Consider the following 22,244-nt stretch of genomic DNA (forward strand, 5'->3'; position numbering starts at 1 on the left):
TGCTTATAACATTACATAACAAAGATTCTAACAAGACCAAGATACAGTTCCTTCCCTTGAGAATCTTATGAATGACTAAAGTAGACAACACACACAAAGACCAAAAATACAATGAAATATGTTATAAATATTTATATAAATATAAATATGAGAGGATGTGGGAGGAAGAGGTTTAATTTTAAGTTATTGGAAGCCACTTTGAGGACTTTATAGTAGGAAGATAATTTGAGACGGATGTTATCAGTCAGCAGGTTATATCAGTCAGGCAGCATGACATGAAAAGGAGCACAGGGGCACCTGGGTGGCTCAGTCGGTTAGGCGTCTGACTCCTGATTTCAGCTCAGGACATGATCTAATGGATTATGGGATCCAGCCCTGCATCAGGCTCTGGGCTCAGCAAGGAGTCTGCATAAGATTCTCTCCCTCTTCCTGCCCCTCCCCATACCCTGCACACACATGCTTGCTCTCTCGCTCTCTCTCTTAATCTCTCTATAAAAACAGAAAGAGAGAGAGAGAGAGAGAAAAGGGGCACAAAGACCAGAAAGTATATATCAGTTAGGAACGGGCCAGGCTGTAAGAGTCAAAGTGGATTGACAATGGTTAAGAAGAGTAATAGTAATAGCTGTAGTTTTTGAGCATCTACTATGTATTAGGCACAGGACACTGTACATTCATTATTTAAATCCTCAAACTATGAGGGTCCAACTGTTCTCATGTCATTAGTAAGGATATCTGAGGCTTAAAGAGGAAATAGTTTGGTTAAGGTGACACAGGTAGGTCACACAACTGTTACATGGCAAAGGCAAGGTTCAAAGCCTGAACACTTTCAACGGCCTTGCTGCATCTTCTAATAATACAGTTATGATTTAAAAATTCAAGATAGTAGGGGGATCCCTGGGTGGCGCAGCGGTTTAGCGCCTGCCTTTGGCCCAGGGCGCGATCCTGGAGACCCGGGATCGAATCCCACATCAGGCTCCCGGTGCATGGAGCCTGCTTCTCCCTCTCCCTCTGCCTATGTCTCTGCCTCTCTCTCTCTCTCTCTCTCTCTCTCTGTTACTATCATAAATAAATAAAAATTAAAAAAAAACTTTAAAAAAATAAAAGATAAATAAAAATTCAAGATGGTATTTGTGTTTCCAGGGACAGCACCTTTTCTCATAATTCAACCTAAATACCAGCATTTTGCCATAATCAAGTATTCACCATTCCTTGAGCATAGCTTAAACCTTCCTTTTTGAAATCTTTCCTTCTCTCTGCAATATTTTTCCCTGGAAGGTAACCATAAGAAAATCTTTCTTCTTTTCATTGTTTATTCCAAACACTATTTCCTCCAAAAATCCTCTCTCATCTTTTCAATCAGATGTTTTTTCTGCAGTTCCAAAGTACTTAAAAAAATATTGGTCTTAGGGCACATTTTCTTAATAATGCCTCCACTTGATTTTTATTTAAATGTATACTTTGCCTGTTTCCCCAAAAAGGGCTGTAATCATGAAATAAGAAAGAGGATACATTGCATTTTAGATGTTTATGCATGTATCCTTCTGCTTTTCTAAATCAAGGCAGGAAAACATCTTCTATAAAGAACTAGAGAATAAATATTTTAGGCTTCGTTGGTCACATGGTCTCTATCATAACCATTGAACTTTGCCATTATAGTGCAAAAGCAGCCATTCATCATATGTAATGAATGAGTGTGGTTGTGCCCTAATAAAGCTTTATTTACAAAAATGTGTTGCAGGCTATAGTTTGCTGACTCCTGCTCTAAATGTCGTTGTGTGGTTGATTGCTGTACTTTTAAACAATATCCATTGTCCCCTAGACCTAGATGAGGTGTATATTTCTCTACTCTTTGAATTCAGATGTGTCAAGCAACCTGACTTGACCAGTGAAATATAAGTGCGTCTGATACAGGTCACTTGCAGGCAGAAATTTTGAGAACCAGTTTGTGCTTTGTCACATTTTCTTTTTTTGTGCCATACTGGCAGACAAATTTCCAGATAGAGACTTCTCTTTCAGCCTAGGGTCTGTGGTAAATACAATTTGGGGCAGAGCAACGGTCATCCTAAGGGATGTATAGCAAGAGAAAGTAGAACTATGTTATCAACCTCTGTGATTCTATTTGATGCTGTACAATAGCCTAGACTTTCCCAACAAATACATCTCCTTAAATTTAAGGACTGACATTTATCCCGTGATGTGTTGGTGATACCTAGATCTATGCCAGAGAGGAATTGATTGGAGGGAGGTCAATGCCCTGAATAACATTAAACTAAAATTGAGTTTATCACTCACTATAGTGACAGCAGCTTTAGAAACCATCATGGTGACATGTCCAACAATGGTATTGCTGCGATTTCAAATAAATCTGCTCATTTGACCTGTGTAATACTTCCTTGCAACTTCTATAATATCTAGAGACCCGAGTTACTTTCTCCCATGGCCTAAGCATATATACTGTCTTGGGAAATACTGTATTGAGAAATATACAGGGACTATTATCAGCACCAGAGCAATATTTGTGGGAATTTTGTGTGTAGGCACAAAGATGGCAGACTTCTAGCCATATTCTATTTAACTGAACAGAACCACACCAAGTTCCCATTCTTTTTTTTCTTAAGATTTATTTATTTATTTATTTATTTATTTATTTATTTATTTATTTATTTGTTATAGACATAGAGAGAGAGAGAGAGAGGCAGAGACACAGGAGGAGGGAGAAGCAGGCTCCATGCCGGGAGCCTGACATGGGACTCGATCCCGCGTCTCCAGGATCACACCCTGGGCCAAAGGCAAGCGCCAAACCGCTGAGCCACCCAGGGATCCCCCCAAGTTCCCATTCTAAAACTTCTAGATACATCCATCTTTCTGAAATAGTCAGTTCTCCTCCAATACCTTGGAGGCGATAGGCATAAAAGGAATGACCTAATGCCACTTAGCATCTTCCATCTAATTTTGTGTCTCAGTTTCATTCTTTTCCTGAACGGCATGTGTGTGCAGGCTCATGGTTATCTGTATGGCTCAGTTCAAAACAGTGGCAGGGACTAATCTGTGTAGCTAGGACAACTTTCTGACAGAGGCCACAATGCAGATAAGCATTGTTAAGAAAATCCTCAATGAGTAAGAAAATGAGTAGAGTTAAGAAATGAGAAAATGTTAAGAAAATGAGTAGAGTGAGAGAAGCACATTCAGGGCATGAAGAAACCATACACATCAACAAGTCCACCTCCTCACCAGACCCCAGTGAATGCCCATACCAACTCTTCAACATCCAGCAAAGGATTTTCCAGTTCACATTTGGTAAAATTGAATAATTATAAACATTTGAGAAAATTATGTTTGGCCCACCCTAATCTGTACGAAGGTCTTCCTTATATTGAACTGATGGTATCTGCCTTCTTCTGCAGCTTCCAACCGATTGTTTAAATCTCTCAAATACGTATAATTAATTCCATCTTGTAGGGAATTTTTCTCAACTTCCAGGTTCTTGAAAGTACCCTCATATCCTCTTTTCTATTACAGTGGAAATGTAGGATTTGTGGGATGAGGAGGACAGAGGAAGAGTAGGGCAAAGGTAACTAGAAAGTGAGAAAAAGGACGATTTTCTTCAGGTTCTACACACATCCAAAGAGGAAGATTCCTAAACATAATCCTTGTACCAGATTTTAAAAATCAAGTTAGCAAGTTAAAAAAAATATGTTATGTTTTAATTCCTTTAGAAATCATCTACCTCCAATTATTATTTCTTTCCAGGATAGAACAATTTTTCACTAATTGCTTGTCATTATACTACCAAACTGTGTTAATGGATGCCCATCTTTTTAAAGGCTAATTGCAGATATGAAACAAGTTTCTAATTAGTTTTAGAGCTTGGGAGCAGATGCATCAGTACTGGAATCACGCAGGTGCGTATTTGCTTAGTTGATTTTTTTTTTTCCTCTTCAAAAGAAGTATTCTGAGTTCTGTTTGGAGTTTCTAAAAGGTCACTCCAAAACTTACTATATTACTTTACAAAATTCAAAGTGAAATATGTGGCTAAGTTTTTTTCCTCCAAATTCTCAGTGTCTTTGAACTATAAACATTTTAAGGTACTTTTCACTTTATATTCTAGTTATTTTTGACAATGTCTAAAATACAAGTTCCTTCAAGGGCAGGAGTCATCTTAATTCTTCTTTATACCCCTCACAAACTGAACATCAGTGAATATTGAGAGAATGAGTGAAAAATGAGTATATCCTCCTTTAGGTTAAATCTCTAGGGTTAGAAAATCTTTTTAAAATTGCAGCTCATGAGTCTAAAGAAATAATGTTACAGGGCTGAAAAAAATATCTTGTGGAAACCAAAAATCTCACTGAGACATGAACTTCCCTCATGGAGGGACAGGGAAGTTGTTAGCTTTGGGGTTGCTCTGGGTTTTTTCCTACCTATTCCCTTACTCATTTCTCTGACAAGTCAGACCTCAGGCCAGCAGTTCTGCTCCCCCTGTCCTTCCACCCAAGGAGGGAGAGCTAAACTGCTTGGACCTAGGTTATGATAGGTTTTCTATGGGTGGTGCCTTCCGGGAGGCTTTGGTTTCTTTTTCTTATTATCTTCCTTCCACACTTGGAAAGTAGTAAAGGCACCTGCTTCTCTCCTCATCTCTCGCCTTTCCGTTCCCCTTTCCTTCCCCTTCCTCTCCCCTTCTCTCCCATCATCTCCCTCCCTTTCTCTCTCTTTTCCTCTCCCCTACACACACACACACACACACACACACACACACACACACTTTGCACTCCCTCACTCAGCAGGAGACTTCACCCAGGTGTGGAAGGTAGGCATGTCAAGAAGTACAGGCCAACTCAGTGCTACAACAGTGAAGCAGATGCTCTTTTCTGCTTGTTTCCATGTTTCCCTGAGCTGGCAGGAGTAGCTTTTTGCTTTATAGGAGCCATCACTTCTAAATATAAAATCTGGACTCAGTAGGATGGTGCCTATACACGTATCTAGCTTGGGTATAAGTTCTACTAGATCCCAGTATAATTTGTTAGACTTTGTCAATGGCTTGAGGGGCAGAGAGCTAATTTGTAATAAAAATGTTATTTTGTTTAGTCAGTGTCATTAATCTCCTTCCAGAAAATTATAGGAGGTATTACTCGGAGGCAGGATTCTGGTATTCTTCAGTCCCATGGCCAAAGTGCCATTTAAATAGCATGCCAGTCTCACTTTATTCTCAATATTAGAGTACATGCTGCTTGCATACATACCTACAAATATACTGATAGATTTCATATTTAACATTAAGCTGAATTTCACCTACATAAAAAATCTGCTATAAACAGTTAAAACAATATCTTGAGTAAGTTCTACGGATCCCACTCATACGGATTCTCAATCTATTCCAAATATAGTCAGAATTAGTTAATGATATTCCCTCTGCATATTATATAACACAGAGAGCTAATTACGGAGCAAAAGTTAGTTGCAAAAAGTAAGGAATAAAACTAGAAACAAATATTTTTAAAAAGTAAGAAACTAATATGAATATATAATTTATTGTAACACAGAGCTGTGAAATTCAAGCAAATAGCTAATATTGGTCTATATTATGCAGAAGAATTATGGCTTCTCTCTTTGGCTTTCGAAAATAAAAATAAAGACAAAGCAATTGATCACTGGGTAACAAGATCTAGGATGCCTTTCAAATGAATTTATATTAAGTATCCACAGGGTGTATTGCCATCATTTTTTAAAAGTAAAGCTCATTTTGATGAAAAATTGTGCTTTAAAAGGTTCATTTATTTCCTTTTTGCAAGCCCATACCTGTTCAATGACTAGATATATTTTCCCTGCTTTTAAAACCATTATCTGTCTAAAACACATTTTAAAAAGGCTTTGTGTCTTTTTCTCTCAGCAAATTATTATGGATAAACATAGAAAATGGCCTACTGATGAAAGGAAATAAATTTATAAAAAGCAAATGAGTTTTATCATGATTGTTTTTCCAATACTTTAAACTTTGGGGGAAGGTTTCTGCACATCCCTACCCCTGGTTCTTCTCATACGTAACACTCCATAGCCCCCTGCTCTAGACAAGAGTACCTGTAATCTAGTTCTGATTTAAGAGTTGGAACAGCAAGCTAGTCACCAGATATGAATCCGATACTTTATAATGTTTCCAGGGCAGCTAACCTTTATTTAGCAGCCACAACACTCAAGACCCTGTACTAGCATGTTTAGATCCCATGCTATCAAATACGTAACTTCTACGTCATTCTTTTTTAAAAACGTAATTCTAGTAGTAAGTAAGGCTTTGGCATGTAAGGTTCCTCATACCTGTCTGGCCCTCTGGACTACTGAATTGTCTCCTGGATTCCTTTTGCATTTGGGCCCTCAAATCCATCAGGCAGCAGACATTCCTCTTTCTTGAGTTTTGAATGAGACAGAGCAGAAAGGAGACAGGAGATAGGTATCATATAAGCATAATTGAGTGTATGGCTGGTGCAATGGTTAATTTTACGTGTCAACTTGACTAAGCCACGATGCCCAGATAGTGGGTCACACATTATACTGGATGTTTCTGGGAAGTTTTTTGTTTTGGATGGAATTAACATTTAAATCAGTAGGCTCTGAGTAAAGCAGATTGCTATCCACACTGAGGTGAGCCTCCTTCAATCTGTTGAAGGCCTACACGGGACAAAAGGCCACCCCTCCTTCACCTCCCCACCCACCCACCCCTCTACCCACTCAGCTACCGAAATTCTGCAAACAGACAGTTCTCGGCCTGAAACTGTAACATTGGCTCTTCTCTGGCTCTCTGCAGATTTTGGACTTGCCAGCCTCCATAATTGTGTGAGCCAATTTCTTAATAATAAATAAATACACACACACACACACACACACACACATACACACACACATCTTATTTCATCTTAGTTGCTCTATTTCCCTGGAGAACCCTGACTGATACCAGGTAATCAACCTAAGATGTGCATTTCTTATTTGCTTCCAGTTCTCTCTGACCCCTCTTTCCCAGCAGTCCCCCATTTTCACCCTCCCACTTTTACCCCCCAAAAGTTATCATCATCATTGTGGTTTTTACCCTCATTCCTGTATAGTTGGAAAGGACTCTTTCAACATATCCTTAATCCTTCCTCTTTTATGTTTCACTTCTTATGCTCCAGGCCTGATTCTATCTGACTCTGGATACTTGAAGATATTGGAACTCAGGAAAACCTTTTCTCTCTCAAATGGCTAGTCCTTGCCATTATAAGCCTAGCTTTCAAAACTATCCTTTCTGCTATACACTTACTGAAGTTTATCTTAAAAATCAAAGCTAAACATGACTTTTAAGTCCTTGGTTTTCTTTTTTTTAAAAGATTTTATTTATTTACTCGTGAGAGAGACAGAGACACAGACAGAGAGAGAAGCAGGCTCCATGCAGGAAGCCTGGTGTGGATCTCGATCCCAGGACTCCAGGATCATGCCCTGGGCCGAAGGCAGACACTCAACTGCTGAGCCACCCAGGCGTCCCCGTCCTTGGTTTTCTATCTCCCCACCGTTAAGCAATAGGTGCTTCATCATCGATACTTCAGGAACAAAAGGAAAATGAAGCATGAAAAAAAAAATTGGGGGGCGAGGACACCTGGGTGGCTCAGCGGTTGAGCACCTGCCTTCAGCTCCAGGGTCCTAGGATTAAGTCCCACATTGAACTGTCTGCATGGAGCCTGCTTCTCCCTCTGCCTATGTCTCTGCCTCTCTCGCTCACTGTCTCTCACAAATAAATAAATAAAATCTTAAAAAAAAAAGAAAAGAAAAGAAAATTTTAATTCATCAGCTAATATTTGCCAATACTGTTCTTCTGCAAGAGAGTGGCATAAAATGAGGTTCTCAGCCCTGACTTCACATTGGAATTGCATGGAGCTTTTCAAAATTATCAGTGTCCTAACTGCCCCCCCCCCACCCGCCAGAGATTCTGATTTAATCGATCTGGGTGAGATTCAGAGGTCACTGGTTATTGCTAACCTCTTTGCGTGTTCTAAGGCCCACGACCAGGGGTAGAAATTGCTGGTGTAAGGGAACGGCATGGGACTGTGTTCGACGGCATGGTTTTGCTCTAAGCCAGCTAGAAGATCCCCAGAGGATGACTCTCCCCTATCCGGGTTCAGCTTGCTCCTGGGAAAAACATGGAGTTTCAAGGTCTTCACTGAACTAACGCTAACATTCTGTGAATTCATCCCTGTGAGGACTAAAGGGGTGACTTTGTTCAGTGAGTGATGGTAGTAACAAAAGAAGAGTGGGTACAGTCACACAAATAATGTTTCTATCTTTGCTTTGAAGTCATATATAGCAACTCAAAGAAACCAGTGCTCCTTTCAATACAAAATCCAGCGCCTTTCAATACAAGGGTCTTCCTCTGTTGTATTCTGTTGAGTTGTTTAGGCACCAACGTCAATTTAAAAGCACCACTGTATGCTACTCTACATCCTCAGTTGCCCAGCTTCAATGAGCAAAGTTCAGTTGCTCAAAGTTCAATGAGGTAAGCCTCAAATATTTTCTATGTCAAGAGCATGTGGCGAAACATGTAAGCAGTGTCTGGCCGGCTCTTACCAGTAAGCATTTTTGCAAAACATGGACTGTGTACAAGGAATTTCAAGTGGTTACTTTAAATAACACCAAATCACAGGGGTAGAAGTTTTCTCCTTTTTAAATGTTTTATTTCTCTCCTTTAAGTCAAGAAAAAAATTCCCAGCTTAGGGCTGGGATATCTTTATCACATTGTTAATACTTGCCAATGTATTTTAAGAAAGAGATAGTAAATTGCAGAATCAAAGTCTGAGGCAGACAATAGGATTTAGCTAGTATTTAATAGCAATGTTTGATTCTCACTCTATTTAAGATACGTTATATAAATGGCAGAGGCATTTCTATCTCCATAGATATGAGGCTTCCTTTTAAGATACTTTTATTTAAATAAGAAAGAAGTTATCAAGTGAAGATTCAGATGAAATTATTGAGAAAACATTAATTTGGGAAAGAGTACATGAGACTCCAATGTCAACTAGATAGAATAAAAATTTTAAGTGTTTAAAAAAGAAATTGCTAAGGTCATGCTATTTGGTAATTAAAATATTTTATGACATATTTTATTTTGTCATTGGATGGGTCTGCATGTAAAGTTAAGGATGATAGCAGTTTTTTGTTTTGTTTTGTTTTGTTTTGTTTTGTTTTGTGTCAATTGGATGAACAGGAGATGTTGCCTAGACACATCTCACTATTCTATCTTCTCAGTGAACACATTAATTATCATGAATTAAACACTTTGGTCAGGGATCCTTGGATGGCTCAGTGGTTTAGTGCCTGCCTTCGGCCCAGGGCGCGATCCTGGAGACCCGGGATCAAGTCCCACGTCGGGCTCCCTGCATGGAGCCTGCTTCTCCCTCTGCCTGTGTCTCTGCCTCTCTTTCTCTCTGTGTCTCTCATGAATAAATAAATATATTTTTTAAAATTATTTATTTATGATAGTCACAGAGAAAGAGAGAGAGGCAGAGACACAGGCAGAGGGAGAAGCAGGCTCCATGCACCGGGAGCCCGACGTGGGATTCGATCCCGGGTCTCCAGGATCGCGCCCTGGCCAAAGGCAGGCGCTAAACCGCTGCGCCACCCAGGGATCCCAAATAAAATCTTTAAAAATAAATAAACACTTTGGTCAAAAGGCAGATAATTTTTTTTTAAAAAGGATCCAACTACCTGTGTCCAGATGGAACCCATTTTAGATGCAAAGAGGCAAATAGATGGAAAATAAAAGCACAGAAAAAGATGTAATAGGAAAGCAGTAAACAAAAGAGAGCTGATGTGACTATATAAGAAAAAAATAGATGCTAGGGCAAAAGCTGCTAGGAACAAAAGATTACATTTTATAATAATAACAAGGTCAATCCATCAGGACTTGTATTAATACTAAAGAGTTGTTTTGTTTTGTTTTTGGTTTTGTTTTTTTTGAGGAGATGCATATTCTAATATTGCCTATGTAATGTTTATTTTCCAAACAGGTCTGTTATTTGCACTTAAATTATTTAAAGTGAATGAGGATCTTAGGTGAGGTTCTGGTACTTTGACATAAGGAATTTATCAGTCCACCCACCGGTATCCGGTATCCAGGCACAACCTCTGATTTGCATACTGCTCCAGAGGCTCATAGAAGACAAGGTGCATCTCTATGGTATGAGGGACAAGAGTGCTAGACAAAAGAGAGTGGGGGGTGGGTGCTCTGAAAGAAGAATCTTTGTAAATGAGCAAGGATCCTGTCATGATAGCTTCAGGGGTGCAGTCTGTGCCAGGGAAAACTGCAGCAGACCAGAAGTGAGGAGGGAATAGCTGGAGGGTGGGACTCTGGGAAGCCTATGAAAACTCTCCAGTAGAAACCTGTACTCCTCTACTGGGAGACCTTCTCCCTCTTCCCTGACAGAAGAAAGTGAAAAGTATAGTATTATCTAACCAACTGGAGAGAAAGAGGTAAATTAGATCCAAGGTGGGGAGATGGAGGAGAAAGCAGATTCCCAAGGAGGTACCAGAGGTCAGGTGAGGATCAAGGCCAAGCTGGGAGACCCGAGTAAAAACTGAACCCCAGGCAGCCTGGAGCTGTGTGCATATGCAACTAGCCTCACAGCAAGAGCAAATTCCAAGCAGAGGAAAGCACTGAAGAGCACTCAAATTAAATTTGAAATGATGCTCCCTGGGGAACCAGAAACAAACAAACAAACCAGAAAAAAAAAAAAAGAGAGAGAGAGAGAGAGAGATTCAAAAAGACTTTTAAAATGTCAAGAAAAATCTAGAAAATTGTACAAAGTTCAAAAAAGGCTGTTTCTCATTGAGAGGTACTGATTGATGCAGCTGCCGTAGGGATAAACTGCAGAGTGAACCCCTGAGTGGACTGTAGAATATTTATTACTATGAAGCAGTATGCTTGTATATGTGATGTTAAACCTTTCTTGGATTATTGCATGGGATCTTCATAACTTGCCTCTGGAGTAATATCATTCCCATTCTATGGTTCAGGAAACTGAAATCCAAAGAGGTTAGGGTGACTTCCCCGAGCTCCTCAGCTACTGAGTGTCGCTGGCTCCATCGCAGGCCCTGTGATGGCCAAACCCGTGGGCTCACTACATCACTTGCAATCTCACAGCTTCACCCGTGTCCCATTTATACAGGGTCTCCGGGAGCCCAGGGTGTGTTTTCATCAATCAGAGGGGACCTCACAAGAAGCCTAGTAGGAAACTAGTCATATGCTGCGTAGAAGGCAAGATTACTTTCCCCTGGGGCCTCCACCGGACATTTATCCTCCTCACCCATGTATTTATAAAGCCCGGACACCACCATTCCCCACTGGAGTCTCAACAGCAGAAGTCTTTTAAACCTACAAAAGTGCAGTATCTGGAGAGATGAAGGTGACAGGTGACTAGAGGGAGACGAGAGACAAGGGATGAGCCAAAATGAAATGTGGGGGACATACCTTATTCTCTAATCTACAGGATGGAACAAAAATTTAGAATTATGGTTCCAAAACCTCTAAATATCAGCTTCTGCTCCAATACAGACTATTAAGCTCAGAGCTGACACCATATATCTGCACTAATCATCAGAATAGGGTGACTGTTCTTTTTTTAGGAAAGTGAGAAATAGAGAGAATGATGTTCAGTGTCGGTATAAACCTTCATAGGCTCATAAGGATTTGTTAAATGAGCAAACGAATCAGACTTTTTTTAACTGCAGATCTCAAGCTGGAGGATGAGAAACGTATAAAGTGGTATTTGGGGGGATCCCTGGGTGGCTCAGCGGTTTGGCGCCTGCCTTTGGCCCGGGGTGGGATCCTGGAGACCCGGGATCCAGTCCCACGTGGGGCTCCCTGCGTGGAGCCTGCTTCTCCCTCCTCCTGTGTCTCTGCCTCTCTCTCTCTCTCTCTCTCTCTCTCTCTCTCTCTGTCTATCATAAATAAATAAATCTTTTTTAAAAAAGTGGTATTTGGGGCAGTGCAATATCTAACTATAGTTTTTGCCAGAACATCTTCCTCCACTAAAATCCCATATTAAAAGCTTTTATGGTTCTACCAACGTATCTCAAGAGACTAAACTTGCACTGTTGGTGAGTGAAAGTCCAATGGTACACCTGGATTACAACCTGCTATTCCAGGAGAACAAAAGAGACTCACACTGTAGATATTTAAATTATAGTCACCTGCAGCAGAATCATCAGCATCACTACCACCAACACCATCAACATCAAGGATTAGGCATATATAGCAGAATTGGAAAAAAAAAAAATTGGGTTTGCCAAAAAAAAAAGAAGAATGTCAAATGAGGAATGCTTTTAGCAAAGAAAAATACTAAATGACATATTTTTTAAATTATGCTATCTAATCTTTCTAGAAATTAAACAGGAGGGAGCCATGTAAGAAAAAAAGTCAAGGTGAATAGAATAATAGTAATTATTAATAGTAATAGTATATCCATATCCTAAAACAAAGATGCCCCGTTCCTTGTTTTTGACTCTAAAAATAACCTATGGAAATTTTATTTAGTTGATTGCTTCTTCAAGATCATCACCTACTTCACAGAAAATTGTTCAGTTACGAGACATGCCATAAAAATCTATAGAAACTACTCCTGCAAGCTTCTCATGTCCATTTTGGCCTCTGATCTCATTTTCCATTAGAAAACAGTTGCCATTCCTTCCTTGCATGGAAAAATTAAATATCACGGAAATAGTTGGTTTTTATAAAAAGCAACTCAGAAGACAAGGAAGCAAGCCTGGCAGCTTATTAAAGATCTTTAAAAATTCGAGACCAAACTGGTTTCTTACACTGCAGAAACATTAAGACTTTGTTCCATAACTCAAGCATCGGGCCAGAACCTTCCCCCTCAATAACCATCTGTCACCATGTATAGCTGTTGTTTGTGATTCACTTCCTCTTTCTCATGTAATAAAGGGAATAATCCTGAATTTAACATGTTTGCATTTACGTAACTTACAACTTTTACTACTTAGTCTCCTGGTCAGCTCAGCTCACCTTTTTTTCCCCCTGAGGCTACATTTATTAGGGTTGGAAGCAGTAAATTCCATTCCAAAACTGGCAAAAGCTCCAGATTATTTTCCTGTCGTTACAACTATGCCATCAGAATTTATTCCTAAATTAAATTTCAGTTCTGAATCACATCTGCTAACAGAATAATCACCATCACGTTCAAATATATAAATATAAAAGAATTGCCCTCTTAGCAATATCTATTATTAGCGGAAAATACTTTGCTAGTTTTATTGGTTCTGACTTGGGTTTTCCATAGCATTCTCCCATTCGTGAATATGTCAGGCTGTGGTGTCACTGGAAAGTATTTGATTTCCCTTTGTGTGGCAGAGCGACCCAATATTTCCAAGCAAAAATCTTCAATATAGTCTTTTGCTTAAGCCTCAGCAATTGTATAGAGTGCTGCATTATAGGTAAGCCATAAAGCACTAATCTTTATATGTGAAATATATTTTTTATGTATGAAATAGTGAACATGTACCACTGTCAGGTTCTTATCTCAGTATGTTTTCCTTCAAATATTTTTTTTTAGATCTGAACATATTTCTTTATGCTATAAGTTCAAATCCTGCTTAAGTTTTTCTAATTTTGCTACTTCATTAGGGCCAGTAGATTTCACAAGTAACACATTGAGGTTTCAGCACTACTCCATCAATAGTGGCCACAGAACTAAACTCCAAATACATGAAGCCTCATTTTTTCCAATTAAAACTAGTATGGGGGGATCCCTGGGTGGCGCAGCGGTTTAGCGCCTGCCTTTGGCCCAGGGCACGATCCTGGAGACCCGGGATCGAATCCCACGTCGGGCTCCCGGTGCATGGAGCCTGCTTCTCCCTCTGCCTGTGTCTCTGCCTCTCTCTCTCTCTCTCTCTCTGTGAGTATCATAAATAAATTTAAAAAAAAAAAAAAACTAGTATGGGTTCTTTTGGTCTTCCTTTCTTGGTAATACTTAATATTTTAGCATCACATTCAGAAAAAAAATATCTTTTATCTTGACAAAAAAAAATCTAGTGTGCTAGGCTTAGAAAAAGCCCATCTGTAAATTAGGATTAAATATGAATAATGTAAATTTTACTTATCAAATAAACTTAAACGTAAATCTAAGAATTCGGAATTAAAAATAAAATAACTAAAAATAAGCTGTAAATATTTAATGGTTACCTGCTCTCAGATTTTTATACAGTTGAGTTATAACTGACAAACTAATTTGAAAATATTACACAAAACCAGTATACAATTAAACCACAAGCAAGTCAACACCTGTGTTCAACAGCATTTGAACTGATTTATATTCCATTAAACAAGATGAATTCTCTGATCATGAATGAGCTTGGATACGATGGTATGCCAATTACTATAGTGGTTTCCAAATACTTCAACTTTCTGTACTTTCTTCAATATTATATTGTTGTGAGCCAGTAACCAATAGTTTGCACGCTGGCACAGAATGCAGAGCGCACTTTGACACTTAATATAAAATCTTTCCAACTAAATAGAAAGATTGAGAGGAATACATAATTGAAATCTGTAATCTGTATTATTGCCTCCCGTTAATATATTTTCTCAAAAAACTTTACATGAATCAGATTTGGTTAACCATTGTCATTATTCAAACCTTGATGTTCTCTTTAATTTCAGCAAGCGTATCCCGTTGTAATTTTCAGCCAGCCCTTAGCAAAGCTGCTAACCTCACCTTAGACATTTCCTTCAGCAAAACTAGGAAAATCCTTTCTGACAAAATATTTTTTAATAGAAAATCTGACTGTTTTGGCATCTTTTTCCCACCCTGCACGAGAGAAACCAACATTACCTTTTTAAAGGCTTTTAAATAGAGATCACACCCAACTCTTTAAAGGGGAGAGAAAACACAGTGGTAGCAGCCCTTGGGAGAATATTAGTCCCTTAGATTTCAAAGGGGACGATATTTGAAGGTTTTTGAGAATTAGGAGCTCATGCCTCACTCCCTGCAGCAACCATGGATATTAGCAAAACCACAGAGGGCATGCTGCCATAGTGAACCAGGGAGCCTATATCCAAGACATCAAGGCTCTAAGCTTGGTAAAGTCTCTTTGTCAAACGTTGGCAGAGATGCCACAGAGCAGATTGCCTCCAAAGCAACGGGCAAGTATATCAGTCATCATCCCGGTGGAAAGAAACCAAACGGCTCTTGCCAAATTTTCTGGATTTCATTAGATTCCAGGATCTTTACACAACCCTGGCAAAGGAGAAGGAGGCCCAGTGATGAATGACACTGGGTTTCCTACCATTTGGACCAAACAGAAGTGCACAATGGAAATGTGCCTTAGAGAAATGAAGAGCAAATTAATACCTACTGCACCAATTTCTATAGAATAAGCAAATAAGTTTCATATTCAGGAGACTTATAAAAGCTTTTCAATGCTATTGGCTTTGTGACAAGCAATTTCAGTATATCCTACTCCTAGACACATCTTCATAGTATTCATTCAATTACTTGTTTATCCCTCAAAAGTATACTGAGTTCCTTCTGTGTATCAGGAACTGTTTTAGGTGCTGTGGTTGTAGTTAGAAACACAAGAGACAATAACTACTGTACCCCACGGAGCTTCCATTTTAGTCCTGTAGAAAATAAACTAAGCAAACATACCATGTAGTATGTCCGAGAGTGATGTCTAAGGAGACAAATAAAACACCAAAGGACAGCCCAGAACCCAACACGTTCCCTGGTCAGAATGCTCCCCCCCCACGTGGTTGTGCAGATGAGCAAAACTGCTGCTCAGGATTACTACTTGGATCCTGCAGGTATGAACTTGGTTGGCCAAGATCCCTGTTCTGGTTGTTGCAAGGCCTTCCCCGTTCTCCATCACAGAGTCCCAGTGGCTGAGCCATACAGCTTGCCCTGCAGTCCTCGCGGTGCAAGATCAGAGTCGGTGCTCCTAACAAGAACTTAAAATGAGTGGTGGTGGAGCTGGCTGTCTTCCCCTGTGGGTTCTTTTTTTTCATTAGAGGAACCACAGGCCTAAGGGAGATCTTTTTGCAGTACTGCCTGGGGGGCCGCTTCTCTTACCCTTCTAATGCAGCCTCACTTTGGCATTCTAGAATTCAATCCGTGAATCTTTTTCTCGAATAGCTTGTGTGTGTGAGGGGAGGAACAATGTCAGTTACAACCTCTGTCGCCATCCTGGTGAGTCACTTCCCTACATCTCAATTTTGACCCAGGGACTTCATCACCACTGAAGATATAAATACCTCTCCCTTTTGCTCTCATCAATGTCATGGAAGAAAATACTCTCCCCTAGAGGGAAGTGTTGCCCAAGCTTCAGAGATACTAATGCATTTTCTGGGTGGATAGGATTTCTGTCCACTTGCAGCAGAGCGACGCTAAATACAACTTAAATACACCTCGAAGCTTGTAAGCTAGCGCAGTCACCGTATCTCAAAGTGTAGCTCATAATCATTGAAACCTATGAATCTCTTCTGAAACTATTTATTTCCTTCAAATGACATTATATTTTTTTGATTCTGTTTGGCTTCAGAGAATTGTGCAATAGGAAATGAGGCTTCTCAATAGTAGCTATGAGCATAATCTACATATAATCCATCTGTATTAGTCTGGTTTCTTCAGAGAAACAAACCAGTCTCTCTCTATATAAAGAGATTTATTATAATGAATTGGCTCATGTGATTATGGAGGCTGAGAATCCCACAGTCTGCAGTTGGCAAACTGAAGTCCCAGGAGAGCCGGTGGTATAGTTCAGTCTGAGTCCAAGTCCAAAGGCAGACGACCAATGTCCCAGCTTGAAGACCATCAGGCAGAAAGTAAATTCTCTCCCACTCAGCCTTTTTTGTTCTATTTAGGTCTCCGATGGGTTGGATGAGGCCCATCCACATGGAGGAGGGCAACTTTCTTTACTCAGTCTGCTGATTCAAGTGTTAATCTCAACCAGAAACACAAACACACTCAGAAAAATGTTTAACCAAATATTTGGCCCCTCCATGGCTCAGTCAAGTTGACACATAAAATTAACAATTAAGCCATGTTTTACTGGACAGACTGCCCAGGATGGTAAAGGAGATTATAATCATCCAACAAATATGACAAATATTTTTTAGCTCCTATTATGCACTGGTTCCCAGTGTAGGCTCTTGAGATACAGTAGTAATTAGACCAAAATCCATCTACGGAGTTGACATTAAGAAGTATATTCCAGGGGCGACTGGGTGGCTTAGTTGAGCATCTGCCTTTGGCTCAAGTCATGATCCTGGGGTCCTGGGATGAGCCCTCTGTCAGGCTCCCCCCTCAGCAGGGAGTCTGCTTCTCCCTCCGCCTCCTCCCCCTCCAGCTCATGTGCTCTGTCTCTCACTTTCTCTCTCTCTCAAATAAATAAAATCTTTAAAAAAGAAGAAGTACATTCCATATTCCACAGGGCACTGACTTTCCACTGGCTCCTGAGGACTGCCAGGCTCTTGCAACTCTGTTCCACGGCCTGGCATCCAAATATTCTAGGGATTTAGTCAATTAGTCAATAATAACAATTGCTTATTGAATGACTGAACGTCAGCCACTTTCTTCCTTTCTTCCCTCTTGGGCCTGTTTTTCTTCCATGTAGCCAAGTGAAGGTGCCTCCCATCTGAGAACATCCGAGGCTCACAGCTGACTCAGCTCTTGATGATTGTCACTACGACCCTCACAGGCACCCCACCACTGTCTAGAACCCTTAAGTGGCCAAAGGGATCTTGGCTCCCTGGAGTCTTCAGCTCAGGGAAGACAGTTCATGCACAGTTCATGAAGAAATGGAAGTGGGTGGATGGGGTTTCGGGACACCCCCTTCCTCTATTACTCTTTGGTGTTACACTGTGACACATGGGTAAACAAAAAGGACTATTTATACCTCAGTAACTCCAATAGCTGTTAAGAGAAACGAATTTGTGATTTAAAAAAAAATAGAAGATTTATAGTCCCCTAAACGTGAATCCCAGGAAATTGGTGGAAGGTTTGGAGGGAGTTGAAAATCTAAAATCAACCATGCTACATGCAAAATTGCCTCTTGGCAATTTTGGGTGACAGGGTCCTTGCCAATGGACCTACCCCATGCCTCGACTCCTCTTTCCTTTAGGATGACTTTCTCTTAAAAGGGGCTTCATTTCTAATATAGATTTCTGGTGAACCAGTGCCACTCGTCCTCCAGACATGCCCAGTCATGTTTCAGCTCCAGCAGTGCACACAGCTGCGGATCAAACTGGCATCCCAACTACACACATAATCAGTTTGAATCTGAGCTACCACCTCCTTGAACAAATCAATAACAGACTTGTTTTCCTTCCCTGAGTTTTTAAGACAACTGCATTCAATGTCTTGCCATCTCAGTAGCAAATTGAATCTTGTGAGTCATAAAAGATCCGACAAGTTGGTTCCATTAGAGAACTTTAATTCTCGAAAGTTCTTGATCTGAAACAATTCCTTTTTTAAAAAAGATTTTATTTATTTATTCATGAGAGACACACACACACAGAGGCAGAGACACAGGCAGAGGGAGAAGCAGGCTCCATGCAGGGAGCCCAATGTGGGACTCGATCCCGGGTCTCCAGGATCAGGCCCTGGGCTGAAGGCAGGTGCTAAACTGCTGAGCGACCCAGGCTGCCCCATCTGAAACAATTCCTTTGCAAAAATTTCTCCTATGTGTCCTATGTGACTAAAATTTTGAAATTGCATTCCTAGAATTTGCTTTATCTTCTTTCAACCATCCATACAAATATGTCAAGGGCAATATTTAAAGGCCTCTGAATGTATTGAAGGACCAAACAAAAAGTTTTAAACTTCCTATCTCCTTTTCTGTCACACTGCACAAAATCTGATTTGCAAAGTTTCCAGCACAGAATCTCCTAACAAAAGACGTAGAAAAAAGTGTGACATGCCTGCCTCCTCTCTGGCTTGAGCAAGCCTCTGAAATCTTCCTCTCACCTTTCGGTTACAAACACTCCACTTGTGATAAGTTAACCCAATTCTTCCGGGCCTAGAACACATTTCTCAAATTCTTCACTGCAAATGAGTTCGCCCTTCCTACTCCGTGTGTGCCTGTATACTTAATTTTCTTTTGCTCTGTTTCCGTGTTGAATAGATTATCAACAACTACCATTTATTGCAAGCTAGACACGGTTGTAAAACATTTTCCCTAATCTTCATAACAACCTGCAAGGGAAATATTCTTCTTCACGTACAGCCACCGAGGTAACTGTGCTGAAAAAATAACTTGATTCACTTGTCCAAGGTCACCCCACCAGGGACTGTAAATTGAGGTTTAAAAAAAGGTTTTGCTGAATTTCTCATGGTCCCTGGGTGTCAGTAATAATGAATGATGAATGTCGCCATTACAACACGGCTATGGTTAGAAAGAAAGAGTGCAATTTTGTGGTTTAGTTAATGCTCTGGGAAGATGTTTTGAAAATCAACCTCCACACAGTTTCCTGTGTTCTTCTTACTAAGAAAGGCCCAAGTGAAAGAGGACACAGTACTATTATCTCTCTCCTTCTGATATGCACAGAACAACCTGCACATGTAATTTTGCTCTATATTAACTCCAGCTGAAGCCAACCAACACTATTTGCTCTTGGTTGGCATCAGATTTTAAATACGATCATAAATATATGTTTGTGTTTAGTAACAACAGAGCCATGTTGCAATGCAGGCACTGTTGACACCAGCTTGACCCCGAGACCGACCTTTGCTGCCCACCTGCTTGTACTCACTAACGTTTGTCTCACATTTTTCCTGAAGCAATTCTTTCTGGCTCACCTCTGAGCTCAGGCAAATGAAACCTGAAACCACCCCTCAGGTGATGGCCACTGCCCTCCAAAGCCTCCTGGTGGCACAGACCATCCAGATCTTTTGAACTAAAACCTTTTGACCAGCACCTGTACAGATGGACCACAGAGTGACCTCTGGAATGATCTACAATTACCTTTACCTCATTATGATACTAAAATCTTTGCCCAAGGAGGAACATCAGCCTGATTTACATAACATACAATGTATCTAAGGCATGTTTCCTTAAGGCATGTGAGGGACTTTATGTCCACCTCTACATATGATGACAAGGCTTCCTTATCTAAATATTCATCCTAACCCTAAACAAAAGGTACCCATTTACCCTCTCTTGGGGGAGTCATGGCTTTGGAAGCCATTTCCCAAGACCTCCTTATTTGCTACAAATAAAGTGCTCTTTAAGCCACAACCACCTGGTGCAGTTTCTGTGACTCACCAGGAAGCAACTTCACATTGGTTCAGTTACACCGACACAATATTGAGCTTTGTATTGTATTCAGTTGTTTTGAAATATATAAAAAAGGAAAAATGTCATTTCAAAATTTTTACATTTCAGAGGCTTTACCCTTTACTAATACTTACTAGGTAGGAAGTCAATGATTAGGAGAAATAGAAGAATACACCAGGGAAAATGTACTAAAAATTTTTTTCCAAAGGGAAATTATACTTAAAATTTGCAGTATTAGTAGTGCTTTTTATTAGTATAGCTCTTTGTTGACATTATTCTATAAAATTTCTTATGGGTGGTTCTTTAATTACTTCTGTGCAATTGTTATTTCTCTGTATACCCAGCTTACATTTCACCCAGAAATATTTTGAGTAGACTTGACTAATGTTTAGTTTCAGTCAAACTTATTCCAGAGTGTCTTATCCATCCCTCTTTAGGATACAATTTGTCATCAAGTCATCTTTTCAATAAACTTTTCTACAAAAATTATATCTTTTGCTTTGCAAGTGTTGACCACATATAACTCCTCTGGAAAGCAAGTGGCAATAAAATGTGGGAATTAATTTGAAACAGGAGCAATATCAGAAATCATAGCTCTCAATGTCATCTGTTAACATCCAAAAAGACCCTCAGAAGAACCAATTGCTCAAGTAAAGTTTAGTTTATCAGTGGTATAAAAAAATAACAGTCCCCTACAGTGGGAAGGCTACAGTTGATATCTACTTCTTATTTTCAATCAAGAATGAAGAGTATTAGCATGAAGTTAAATATCAGAAGAAACAGCTGAAGGGTTGAAAGTCATTGTCTTTGGAGACATTGTGAAGGGCATGGCCTGGCAGTTGTACAGATTCTCATCAAAGCCCTTATGGACTCTTCCTCTTCTCCTTCCCTCTTCTCACTTCTTCTTCCCCACCCCCTTTTTATTCTCTTACAAAATACTGGTTATCTTTTATCTTTTTTTTTTTTGAGGAGTCTCAGGTCAGCAACATCTACAGAACAAGGTCCAAATATGGAAAGATACAGACAAATATTAAATGAACCCTGTAATGTTGGATTATACTTGGATATATTAGTGTAAGCTCATTTTTAAAAATCACATATGGAAACAGGTATAGATGCAAGTATATGTGTATGTGTGTATGTTTGAAGGTATCTTTCCTACCTCTGCCCTCTGAGAGGCTCAGAAGTAATAATACCTCAGTAGCAATGAGAACATCTAGTACTTAGATCTTTGTTTCTAAATAATATTCTTAATTCTTAGTAAATTAAAAAAAAAAAAAAAACATTCAGCACTCCTTGGAGAAATGGCTGATTCCGGGGCTTAAACAGAAAAAGTACAAGACAAGCCTAGAATATCTTGTTATAATAAAATGGCTGAAGGAAACTGAAAAGGGCACAGCAGCTAGCTTGAAGGGGCTCCAATTAGCCAAAAGTTAAATAATTTTAGCATCAAAATCAATAAGGTGAGTAATAATTGCAACTTACTGAGTGAAAAAGGAATTCATAATTCCATATTTATATAAAAATGAGTGTTTTTTTAAAGTGGAGAAGGAAAGCCATACCTCAACTGTATGGTCAACTAATCTTTGACAAAGCAGAAAAGGATATCCAATGTAAAAAAGATAGTATATTAATCAAATGGTGTTGAGAAAATTGGACAGCCACGTGCAGAAGAATGAAACTGGACCATTCTCTTATATCATACACTAAGATAAACTCAAAATGATTGAAAGATCTAAATGTGATTCAAGAATTCATCAAAATTCTAGAGGAGAACATAGGCAGCAACCTTTTTGAACTCAGCCACAGCAATTTCTTACAAGACACAGCTATAAATGCAAGGGAAACAAAAGCAATAATGAACTATTGGGACTTCATCAGGATAAAAAGCTTCTGCACAGCAAAGCGAACAGTGGGCAAAACTAAAAGGCAATCTACAT

This window comes from Canis lupus, chromosome 34 (genome assembly GCF_011100685.1).
Source record: "Canis lupus familiaris isolate Mischka breed German Shepherd chromosome 34, alternate assembly UU_Cfam_GSD_1.0, whole genome shotgun sequence".
NCBI classification, from domain to species: Eukaryota; Metazoa; Chordata; class Mammalia; order Carnivora; family Canidae; genus Canis; species Canis lupus.